The 9,869-nt window shown below is 38.0% G+C and overlaps 1 long non-coding RNA gene across 1 annotated transcript; it reads left to right on the top strand.

The window, feature by feature from the left end:
• Positions 1-361: 361 nt before the first annotated feature.
• On the top strand, positions 362-9,375 carry LOC100616805 (uncharacterized). Its single transcript, XR_469391.2, has 3 exons — positions 362-612; positions 7,364-7,415; positions 8,677-9,375. It is a non-coding gene; the product is annotated as an uncharacterized LOC100616805 (long non-coding RNA).
• Positions 9,376-9,869: the final 494 nt, after the last annotated feature.

The following is a 9,869-nucleotide window of genomic DNA, read 5'->3' as shown; positions in this document are numbered from 1 at the left end:
GCCCCCATTGGCATCTTGAACCAAGTTTTAGCATCAGATTGTTCCATGCACCATCAGTTTTCCCTGTTTGAAAGGCTGAGAAAGATATTACCAACTGGGTTTAATTAATCATTTCATGCCAGTACCACCCCAATTTCCATCTCCACCCATGTCCCTGGGCTTTAACAGGAACAACCAGGGAAATGTCCATTCAAAATAGCTTTCGATTTCACAATAACAAGCAAATATTTTATATGTAGTCAGAACCACACACAATTTCCAACACAGGATGAAGGTGAAAGGTGGAGGGGTTGGGCAAGAAGGATGATATACCATTATGACAGGCAACAAATTGGAGGCATCACATCAGCAACTCATCTTCCTGGCAGCAACACTCATTTACACAAGAACAGAAGCTGAACTTGAAGACAGAAAGATGCCTATGCTCCAAGGCAGAGTCACAGTCCAAACTATAGGAAAGCCATCATTCTGATTCATCAAGTCACAAAGCAATGGGAGTTACAAAAATCAGCAGATGCCTTGCTAAGTTAGTAAAGAAAAGAAAGAAAAGAAAATTTGGTTATCTCTCCTAGCCTACAGAACCTTGGCTGGGACAAATAAAGCACCAAGAAAGTGAGTAAAATAAAATATCTGTTTATCTTTCTCAAAGTGAAGATTTAGGACTATACTCCAAATATTCTCTAGGTGAAAGCTGTGAAAACTCTGGTTAACACCCTAATTAGCTCAATCCAAAAAGGATGACTATTTTGTTTCTGTTTTAAATTACAAAGACCTTTAGTGACTGTTTATCTATAGACTCTGGGACAATCCTGGGAAAGACTGATAAAAGACAGAAGGTCCCTCATTCAAGGGCAATAAATTCAGTTGCTCCCCTTATTATTTTTTTTAATTATGAAAACCCTTCCCTTCCCTCTTGGAATCAATACTGTGTTGTATTGGTTCCAAGGCAGAAGAGTGGTAAAGGTTAGGCAATGAGGGTTAAGGGTCACACAGCTGGGAAGTGTCTGAAGTCAAATTTGAACCCAGGACCTCCCGTCTCTAGGCCTGGCTCTCAATCCACTGAACTACCCAGCTGCCCCCCTACCCCCACCCCCTTATCTCTTAAAGGATGTTAAAATTTCACTTCTTCTGTTTCCTGATCAGGATTAGAGTACATGTGTTTTAGATTGTAAGTCAAGGCTCAAAGAGGGGCATGACAGGGATAGGAGGGGGCTTGTGTTAAGGGTAGATAGATAAGATAGATTGATAGATAGATAGATAGATAGATTGATAGATAGATAGATAGATAGATAGATAGATAGATAGATAGATAGATAGCCTGCTTCTGCATAGTCAATCTGTACTTCTATAGTTCATTGAAGTGTCCCTTTCATGAAAGGAATAAACAACTGCTTCTTTTTCTCTTATTTTATGACTCCAGATTCATAATTTCCAATAAGGGGTAGGTGGTCATTTTTATCCCACTCAAAAGCTTGTGAGGAAATGGTCTGGCTTTTATTACTTGGCAGTGCCCATTTAAATTATTTATTCTATTTAGTTGGAGTATTACTATCTAATATTGCTAGATAGTAATAGTATTAAAATTTTTTAATATATTTTGTTTTTCCTACATCTTTATTTCTGAATAATATCCTTCTCTACTGCTATATCCATCAAGCTACTTCATACAACAGTGAATAATATATGTGTCTGTGTATTTTAAAAATAGTTCAGCAAAACTAATAGTATATGCCATGTTCCATACGCACGGTCTCTGCAAAGAAGGTGCATCATCTCCTTTTGGGGACCAAGAGTGGTCATTATGAATGTAATATGTTTTATGAGATCATTCCTCTTCCTTACTGGGAGGTTAAAAGTGATTGTGTGTAAATTAAGCAGAAATGCTTAGGTGGAAGTTCTATCTGAGGATCTCCACAAAAGTCCTAGCTGGAAGGCTTTTTGCTTCATGGGGTGACCTTCCATTCTTGAAAATTATTTCAGTAGAATGACAAGTCTGGAAGTTTCTACCAAAAATTTCAAGTAGATTTATAGAGCCATATTATTTTATAACAATGACAACAACAAAAATAATAATTAGTATTTACATTGTACTTCCTGGTTTGCAAAGCACTTTACAAATAGTATCTCATTTGAACCTCATAACAACCCTGGGAGGCAGTTGCTATTAGTATTGCTGATGATTTCACCACCTTTCTTTTTCTTATTTGAAGTTTCAACTCTTAGCATAGTGCCTGGCACATAGAAGGCATTTCTAAAATATTTATTGAATTGAATTAATGAGGAAACTGAGGCTGAGAAAGGTTAAGCTACTTGCCCAAGGCACACAGTATCTATGACAGGATTAGAATTTAGGTTTTTCTGATTCCAGGTCCATCATTCTATGTATTACATCTTTTCTCTGAAGTCTAGTCTAAGAGAAACAGAGAGGCTTCTCATCTGTTTTTGCCATTAATCGATGGCAGTCTATTAGAAAAAAAAAAGAGAGAGAAAATAGCCTAAATTCTTGGCAGCTGCCATATTCTTCTCTAGTGACAGTAGAAGAGAGAAGAAAAAGAGACAGAGGATGCTAAAATTTACATGGTTCTTAATTCAACTGTTGCTAATCTTATTGTGCTATTTTTGCCCAGTGACCAATAGATTAATGATATACTACTAAAAGATTAGAGAAATACACAGAATTAAAGTCAGAAAAATTTTTTTGCATTAATATACCCCAAGCCACATCTGTAGAGGAATCCTTTCTACATACTGATAAGTCATCTAGCCTAAATTTAAAGAGCTCATATCTTCCAAGACAGTCTATTGCACTTTTGGGCAGTCATAATTCTTAGGAAAATTTCCCTCACAGCATGCACCAGTTGGTTTTATTATAACTTCTACTATTTGCTCTTAAAGACCATGAAGAGCAAATCTAATCCCTCTTCCATATTATAGTGTTTCATGTGCTAAGTGCTAAGAGAGAAGTGCTAAGACTTCTCTCATCTATATTAACACGCCATATTATTTCATCAAGTCCTTTCCACCATGAACTAATATCCAAGTTCCTCATTGACTTGACTACTCTTCCTGGAAGGCATCCCATTTTAATAATATAATTCTTAAAGTATAGTCCCAAAATTGAATTTTGTATTCCAAATGTGACCTGATTAGAGCAGAGTAAATCTCCCTTGTGCAGAATAAATCATATACAGCCCAATCTAGATTGACCATCCTGCTCCCCAATCATCTTGATACCATACCACCTAGTAAATAACATTCCTTCCCTCCAACTCCCTCCTTTACTCAATTTCTACATCTAACTCTGGGAAATTATCAAATCAATACCAAAATTTCTCTAAAAGTTATGTGAACCAGATGCCCAATGACTCCACTCAGCATCCCTGTGACTTACCTTACCAGGACACCCTTCTCTGGCCACCACTCCCCTAAATATATTGTTATCCTCATTAGAATTTAAGTTCTTAGAGGATACAAAAATCTCTTCTATTTATATTCCCAGTACTTAGCACAGTGCCTGACATACAGTAATTAATGAATTTTCCCCCATTCATTTGAAAATACTAGATGCTTTGTTTAGTAGTATGGAGATTATATTAGCTATTTGATTTTCATGTCCTGTTGTCCTGTACTGAACTTGTGATTCATTAAAACTCTGAGTTCTCCCCCAACACACAATCTATCAGGTTGTAGTTTCCCCAGATTATGTTTTTACTGTATTTCTTTTTAATTCAAGCATAGTATCTTACATGTATCTCCATTCATTTTTTCATATTAGGTTTGGGGAATTCTTCTAGATTGTCAAGATGTTTTTAGTTCCCAGTTCTTTATCTTAATCCAATGGGTTTATCTTCCTTCCCAATTCTGTGTAATCTATTTCTATGATAAAAATGAGCATCTATACCTTCATTCAAATAATCCTTTCTCTACTACTTAATCCCTGAGTATTTTACCCACAAAGAAAGTATGAGAGATTATGTTCAATGCTTTGTTGAAATTTAGGTTCATTCTATGATACTGTCCTTATATACTAATCTAGTAACTCTGCCATGAAAAGAAATGGGATTGGCCTGACATAGCCTGTTATATTGAAGCAGTTTTGGCTCTGGACAGATTACTACACCCATTTTGAAATGTTAACAAAGCAATCTTTTAATAATGCATTATATAATGTGGACAAGAATAATCATGTGATTTGAATATTTCAACTTTTCCTTTATTGTGATAAGCAAAGCAACATTTGTCCCTTTCTAGTTCTATGGGAGCACTCCTATGGTCCATAGACTTTCAGAGATCACTGACAGCAGTTCATTAGTCACATCTACTAGTTGTCCAGGTTTATAGGTGTGGTTTTTTCCAGACCTTGGAAAGGAAAGCACTCTTTTCATTGTTGCTCTTAGTATTTATCCCCAGGCTCCATTCAATTGAAGCTCTCAGCAATTTTGCCAATATTCTTATAGAACTATGCCATCATTTGGTATTCAACTTCTATTACACAGCCATTTTCCATACTCTACATGTCAGTCTGACTGAAGGGGGTTTAACAGAAAGATAAATCAGATTTGAGTAGGGTGGTATAGAGGAGCTTTATTTGAGGAAGGGAGGGACAAGGTGAGAAGGGAGGGAAGGAACAGTGAGGGAGAGAGGTCCAATATCAGGAGAGGTATCTGTGGAGTCCCATCTAATAGGGGACAGGAGAATGGGGGAAAGGGGCAGTGAGGGGGGAGATCAGCACCAGCAAAGATGGCTGCCAAGTCTCCTCCTGATCGGAGATGGGTTAAACTTCTTATATGGTTGTTTTCAGGGATAAGGCAACTTGGATTGTCTCTATTGGTTCAGGTGAGTTATTTGGGTCTAGTTCATTGGATGATCCTGAGGGGGTTGGAAACTTGGTCCCTGCGGTAGGGGGACTAGTTCCCATGTTGATGGTCAGTGATACAGGAGGTCATTTATCCAGGCCTGACAGGAAATCCTGGTGTTTCGCCAGGTTTTTCTGGACCTGGCAGGTGTTGGAGGGTTAGGGGTGGGAGAAGAGGGGTGGCTTTGGTTCCATGCTCTATCACTATACATTTCTGTTTAAAATTTTTTTGGTATCCTGGAGTTGGTACTTATAATGAACAAGGTTAGAAACGGAGATGAATTGAAAGTATCCACCTTATTGTTGGAGTAGTAGTTTGCTATGGGTGTGGACTCTTGTGTATACTGATAGTCAGTGTCAGTATGTTTGATTTTTCCAAAACTGCTTTTTAAAATGTGTCTGACTTGGCGTATTTGCCATTTTTCCTCTTTCTTTTTCTTTTCTTTTTTTAAATTGGGAGTTGGGAAATTGGGAAGAGGGGGATGACAATATACATGTAAAAATGAAGCACAACAATACTTCTGAAAATAACATGTATCTACATATAAATGCATTCAATACAAATGGAGATTCACAATTTCATAGAAAATCTTCTTTTCTGTATTCTGATGTCTCTCTGTGTTTAGAAATGTCTTCTGTTTTTTTCTCCAATGAATCATCTTGCAAAAATCTTCCACCATATTTCCTCTTTCAAATTCCTGGATTTTCTCACAAGAGTATATCTTCTTAGAATATGATACTTCTTCACCTATGTTTTGTAATAAAGAAGTAATCTGTGGAACTATTTCTTGTTGTAACAACTGGAATATACTCTGGCTTGACTAGAGATATTTTAGAGGAACCTGTGAGTGCCTAGTTGTAATGGAGATAGAAATACTTCTGAGTGATAGAGAGATACTACTAGAGGGGTTACTCTGGGGTTGCCTATTTGATCACTGCTGATGACTAATAGATCAACACTTTTTCTACCCTCCGCCTCCCTCCATGCCATCCTTCACCTCCCAGTTTTCCACCCATGCCTTCCTGCCTCTTTTCCCATTTCCCTTGTTGGTCAGCCACCTTTCTATAACTCAAAGGTGAACTGTGAGGTTTAGAGAAGATACTCTTGTTCTCTTTCTCAGGTAAGGAGGTTTATTGGAAAAGATAGGACAGGATGGAAATTGAGGTAAGATTGAGGTGAGAGGGCTAGGCGTGTCTCTAATCTATAAGGAGCATTGGGAGGATTTTGGGAAATGTCGGTCCTGTCACAGCTGTGACACAGAGATAGTCAGAGAGATGGAGGACAACTGTTAAATCTTCTTTCTTTTTCCAATTACACAAAGCCACCAACAAAAGTTAATTTCTTCTCATATTAATTCCAGAAGCCCCCACCCTGCCCCCCAACGTCCTTCAACCTAGGACAAATGAAGCCAGTCTCCCTTGGTCAGAGACCCCAGAGAAGCAGTCTCTCCCTTGGTCAGTAACCCCAGAGAAGAAATCTCAGTTCATCTCCTCTCTGGCCAGGCTCCAACTGCCTTTCCTGGGAACATTCTATTTTGTAATGTTCACCTTGATTGGCAGATCAGGTCCCCAGATTTCTTTTGCAAGCATGAAGTTCTCTCTTCGTGCCTCTTCCACAGTTTGTTTCAAATAAATCCCTTTCTTTTAATAAATAATAATAAATAAATAATAAATCCAAGTCTTTTCATCTCACTTTTCAGATGACATTTGCCTCCTTAAAAGGATTTCTAGTTGTTTGGGATTTTGTTCATTATTTGTGCATTTGCATGCAGATATCTGAAGCGATGACTTTCATCATTATCTCTCTTCTTCTTAATACCTCTGACTTCAGAGCCAATGTTATTTCCACCACATTATAGTGTCTCTTTCTATATTGTTGAAGGATAAGTAAATCAGGGTAGGATGGGGTATGGGTATCAAGCCAGTGTACCAGAAAGACTCTCTTGGATAAAGCTGCTCTGGGTAGAGCCTGCTGGGGAGAAGATCACTTATAATGACTGGATAAGGCAGGAGAAAGGAAGCAAGCCCAAGATCATGCTATAGGTCCTCTTTCTATATTATACAGAAATGAAGTCTGAATTTTCCCTACCTTAATTATAACTGATAAAAAAATTTTTTTGGCGGTTTTGAGTTCAGGTGACAGATACTGGTAGAACCATTAAGAAAGGTTTCTTAGCATTAATTAGGCAGAATCAGTAAGTCAAATATATTTTACACTTCTAAAAGTATCCAAGCACAGCTTTAAATAAGAAATCTTCTACAGTATAATCTCTTTTGCAAGGGAACACATTTACCACTTGATTCTCCAAACACGTCTCTAAGGTGGTAACCAACTGTAGATAAAATTGTCCCCTAGGATAGGAAGAGTAGGCTATCCTACTGAGCTGCCCATGGGAAATTGTAGATAATTACTTTCATCAATTTCATCAAAACTGCTGAAATAAAAGTCCAAAATTGCTTAAAGAACAATGAAAAAAACATATTTGTGCTGTCTATGTTTTCCCTCAGATGTTGTATTCTGGGAGCAATCATCTGTAGACTTCTGAAATGGATCAAAGGAGTAAGTGATTTAATATTTACCATATATTTCTCAATGACAGTTATCTTCTGAATCCCTAGAAATTAAAATTCAAAACCTCTCTGGATTTATCCTTAAGGAGTCTCATGGACATAGATGGAGTCATAAATAAGAACTCATTATGAAAAATTTAATTTCTCATAATGGTTTTCTTCTAGCCAAGATCTCACAGAAAATGAACTGAGAACACATGACTTACTGTTTGTTGGTCCCTGAATGATTAAACATGTGTATTAATTTTATGGCTCATAGTATTCCTCCTTGCTCATTAGGATTTGTCAAGCAAAAAAAAATCTTTGAAAAACTCTCTCTAGGCAAATGGTAACATCTTTAATTTCTCGGAAGGATAAGCACCAAATTACTGCAAAGGACTATTATCCCAGTTTGGTTGTTTTAAAAACACACTGAAGCAAACACCAGACAATTTGCAGCACTGGAAAAAATAGAATGTATCACTTTACTTCTAATTGGTTTCATTTTTTAATATCCATGAGGTTATTGTTTTACATACTGTTTTCAGTAATTCATTATATTTTGAGGGAAATGTGTCTTCTCATAATAGGTGGCAACACTTATTTGTGGAAACTCTTATAATATAGATATTTGTTCATACACACCAAGTGGCTCCCTATCATCTCAAATATAAAATCTAAAATCCTCTGTTTAGCATTCTAAGAACTTTATAGCCTATCCACTCCTCTCTATCATGCTAGCCTTTTCAACTTTACACCCCACACACTCCCCACACACACACACACACACACACACACACACACACACACACACACTTCAATCCAGTGACACTGGCTATTTTGTCATTTTCCAGACAAGATCTTCCATTTCCCAATTCTGAATATTTTCACTAGTGTTTCCCCATTCCTGGGAAGTTTCCCTTTCATCTCCTGGTTTCATTGGTTTCCTTCAAATCATAGACAAAATTCACCTTCTAGCAGTGATGGCAAACCTTTTAGAGATCGAGTGCCCAAACTGCACCCTCGCCTGACATGTGAGCTGCCCCCTTACCCCAGACAGGGGAAGGAGGAAGTGCTCCCATGGGCTTCTGGCCAGAGGGGCAAGTGATGTCCTCAGGTGCAGTGGAGAGGGGGAAAAGAGCAGCCCCATCCAGCAAGTATATCATAGGTTTGCCCACACAGTTGTGTAGGAAGCCTTATCCTTTCTTAATTCTTATTTCAAATTTATCTTGTATATAATTTGTTTGTACATCATTGTTTGCTTAACACAGTTCCTGGCACACAGTAAGACTATCACAGGAGAGGAGGGGCTTAGGAGTCTATGGAAAGGAACTTCACCCAATGCTGCTTTCAATGCTATTGTCACCTGTGATGAGCTGGTGACCTACTACTTCTTCAAAGATGCCATCCTGAAGGCCTACCTCATGACTGATGACCTATGCCACTTCATATCAGCCTTTGGAGCTGGCTTCCACACCATCATCATTGCCTCCCTTATGGATGTGGTCAAGACAAGATATATGAACTCCACAATGAACCAGTAAGCTAGTGCTGTCTCCTTATACCCTTACCATGCTTTGGAGGAAGAGATCCCAAGCCTTCCACAAAGGGTTCATTCCTTTCTCCTCTGCTTGGGCTCCTGGAATGTAGTTGTTTGTCACCCATGAGCAACTAAAATGGATCTTGATGACAGTTCATGCTTCTTGGGCAGCTCCTTTCTGAGCTCTCTCCTGCCAACTTTTTGCCTTATACTCCAGCTTTCCATGCGAGTCGAGGCCCCATCCTGCCCCCATTCCATCCTACTTTTTCCTTTTTCCTCTCTTCCCCTACTTCCCTCTGAAAGATAAACCTCCCTTTCCCTTTTCAGAGTTCATCCCATTTAATCCTTCTCTCGCCCCACTTCCTCTGCCATTTCAGCTTCACCCAGTTTTCAAGTGCCTTACATTTAATAAAGCTAGACATTTAATAAATATTTATTGACTGATTCACATACACAGTGACCCAAAATCCTCAGTACAGGTGTGAATTTTAGTAGCTTTGTGAGCTTAAACTGTTTTTGAACTCATATATATATATATACATATACGTGTATAATGTACATATATATGTGTGTATATGTGCATAGAAAAGAATTAACAAAAAATAATAACCAACATTTGTATAGCATTTTTATGTGCCAGGTGCTATGATAGGTGCTTTCTAGTTATTATCTCATTTGATACTTACAATAACCCTGGGAGGAAGGTGTTATTATTATCCTCATTTTTTACATATGGGAAAAATGAAACAGAGTTTAAATGACTTGCCTAGAATCATACAGTTAATAAGTGTTTGAGTTCAGATTTGAACTCAGTTCTTCCTCACTCCAGATCCATTGCACCATCTAGCTGCCAACAAAAAAAGAGATGACAGCCTTACTGGTTAGTCTGGAGGGGACACTGTGCATCCATTGGCCCTGAACACA

Source organism: Monodelphis domestica, chromosome 6 (assembly GCF_027887165.1).
Source record: "Monodelphis domestica isolate mMonDom1 chromosome 6, mMonDom1.pri, whole genome shotgun sequence".
NCBI classification, from domain to species: Eukaryota; Metazoa; Chordata; class Mammalia; order Didelphimorphia; family Didelphidae; genus Monodelphis; species Monodelphis domestica.
This window is presented reverse-complemented; position numbering and strand designations above follow the sequence as displayed.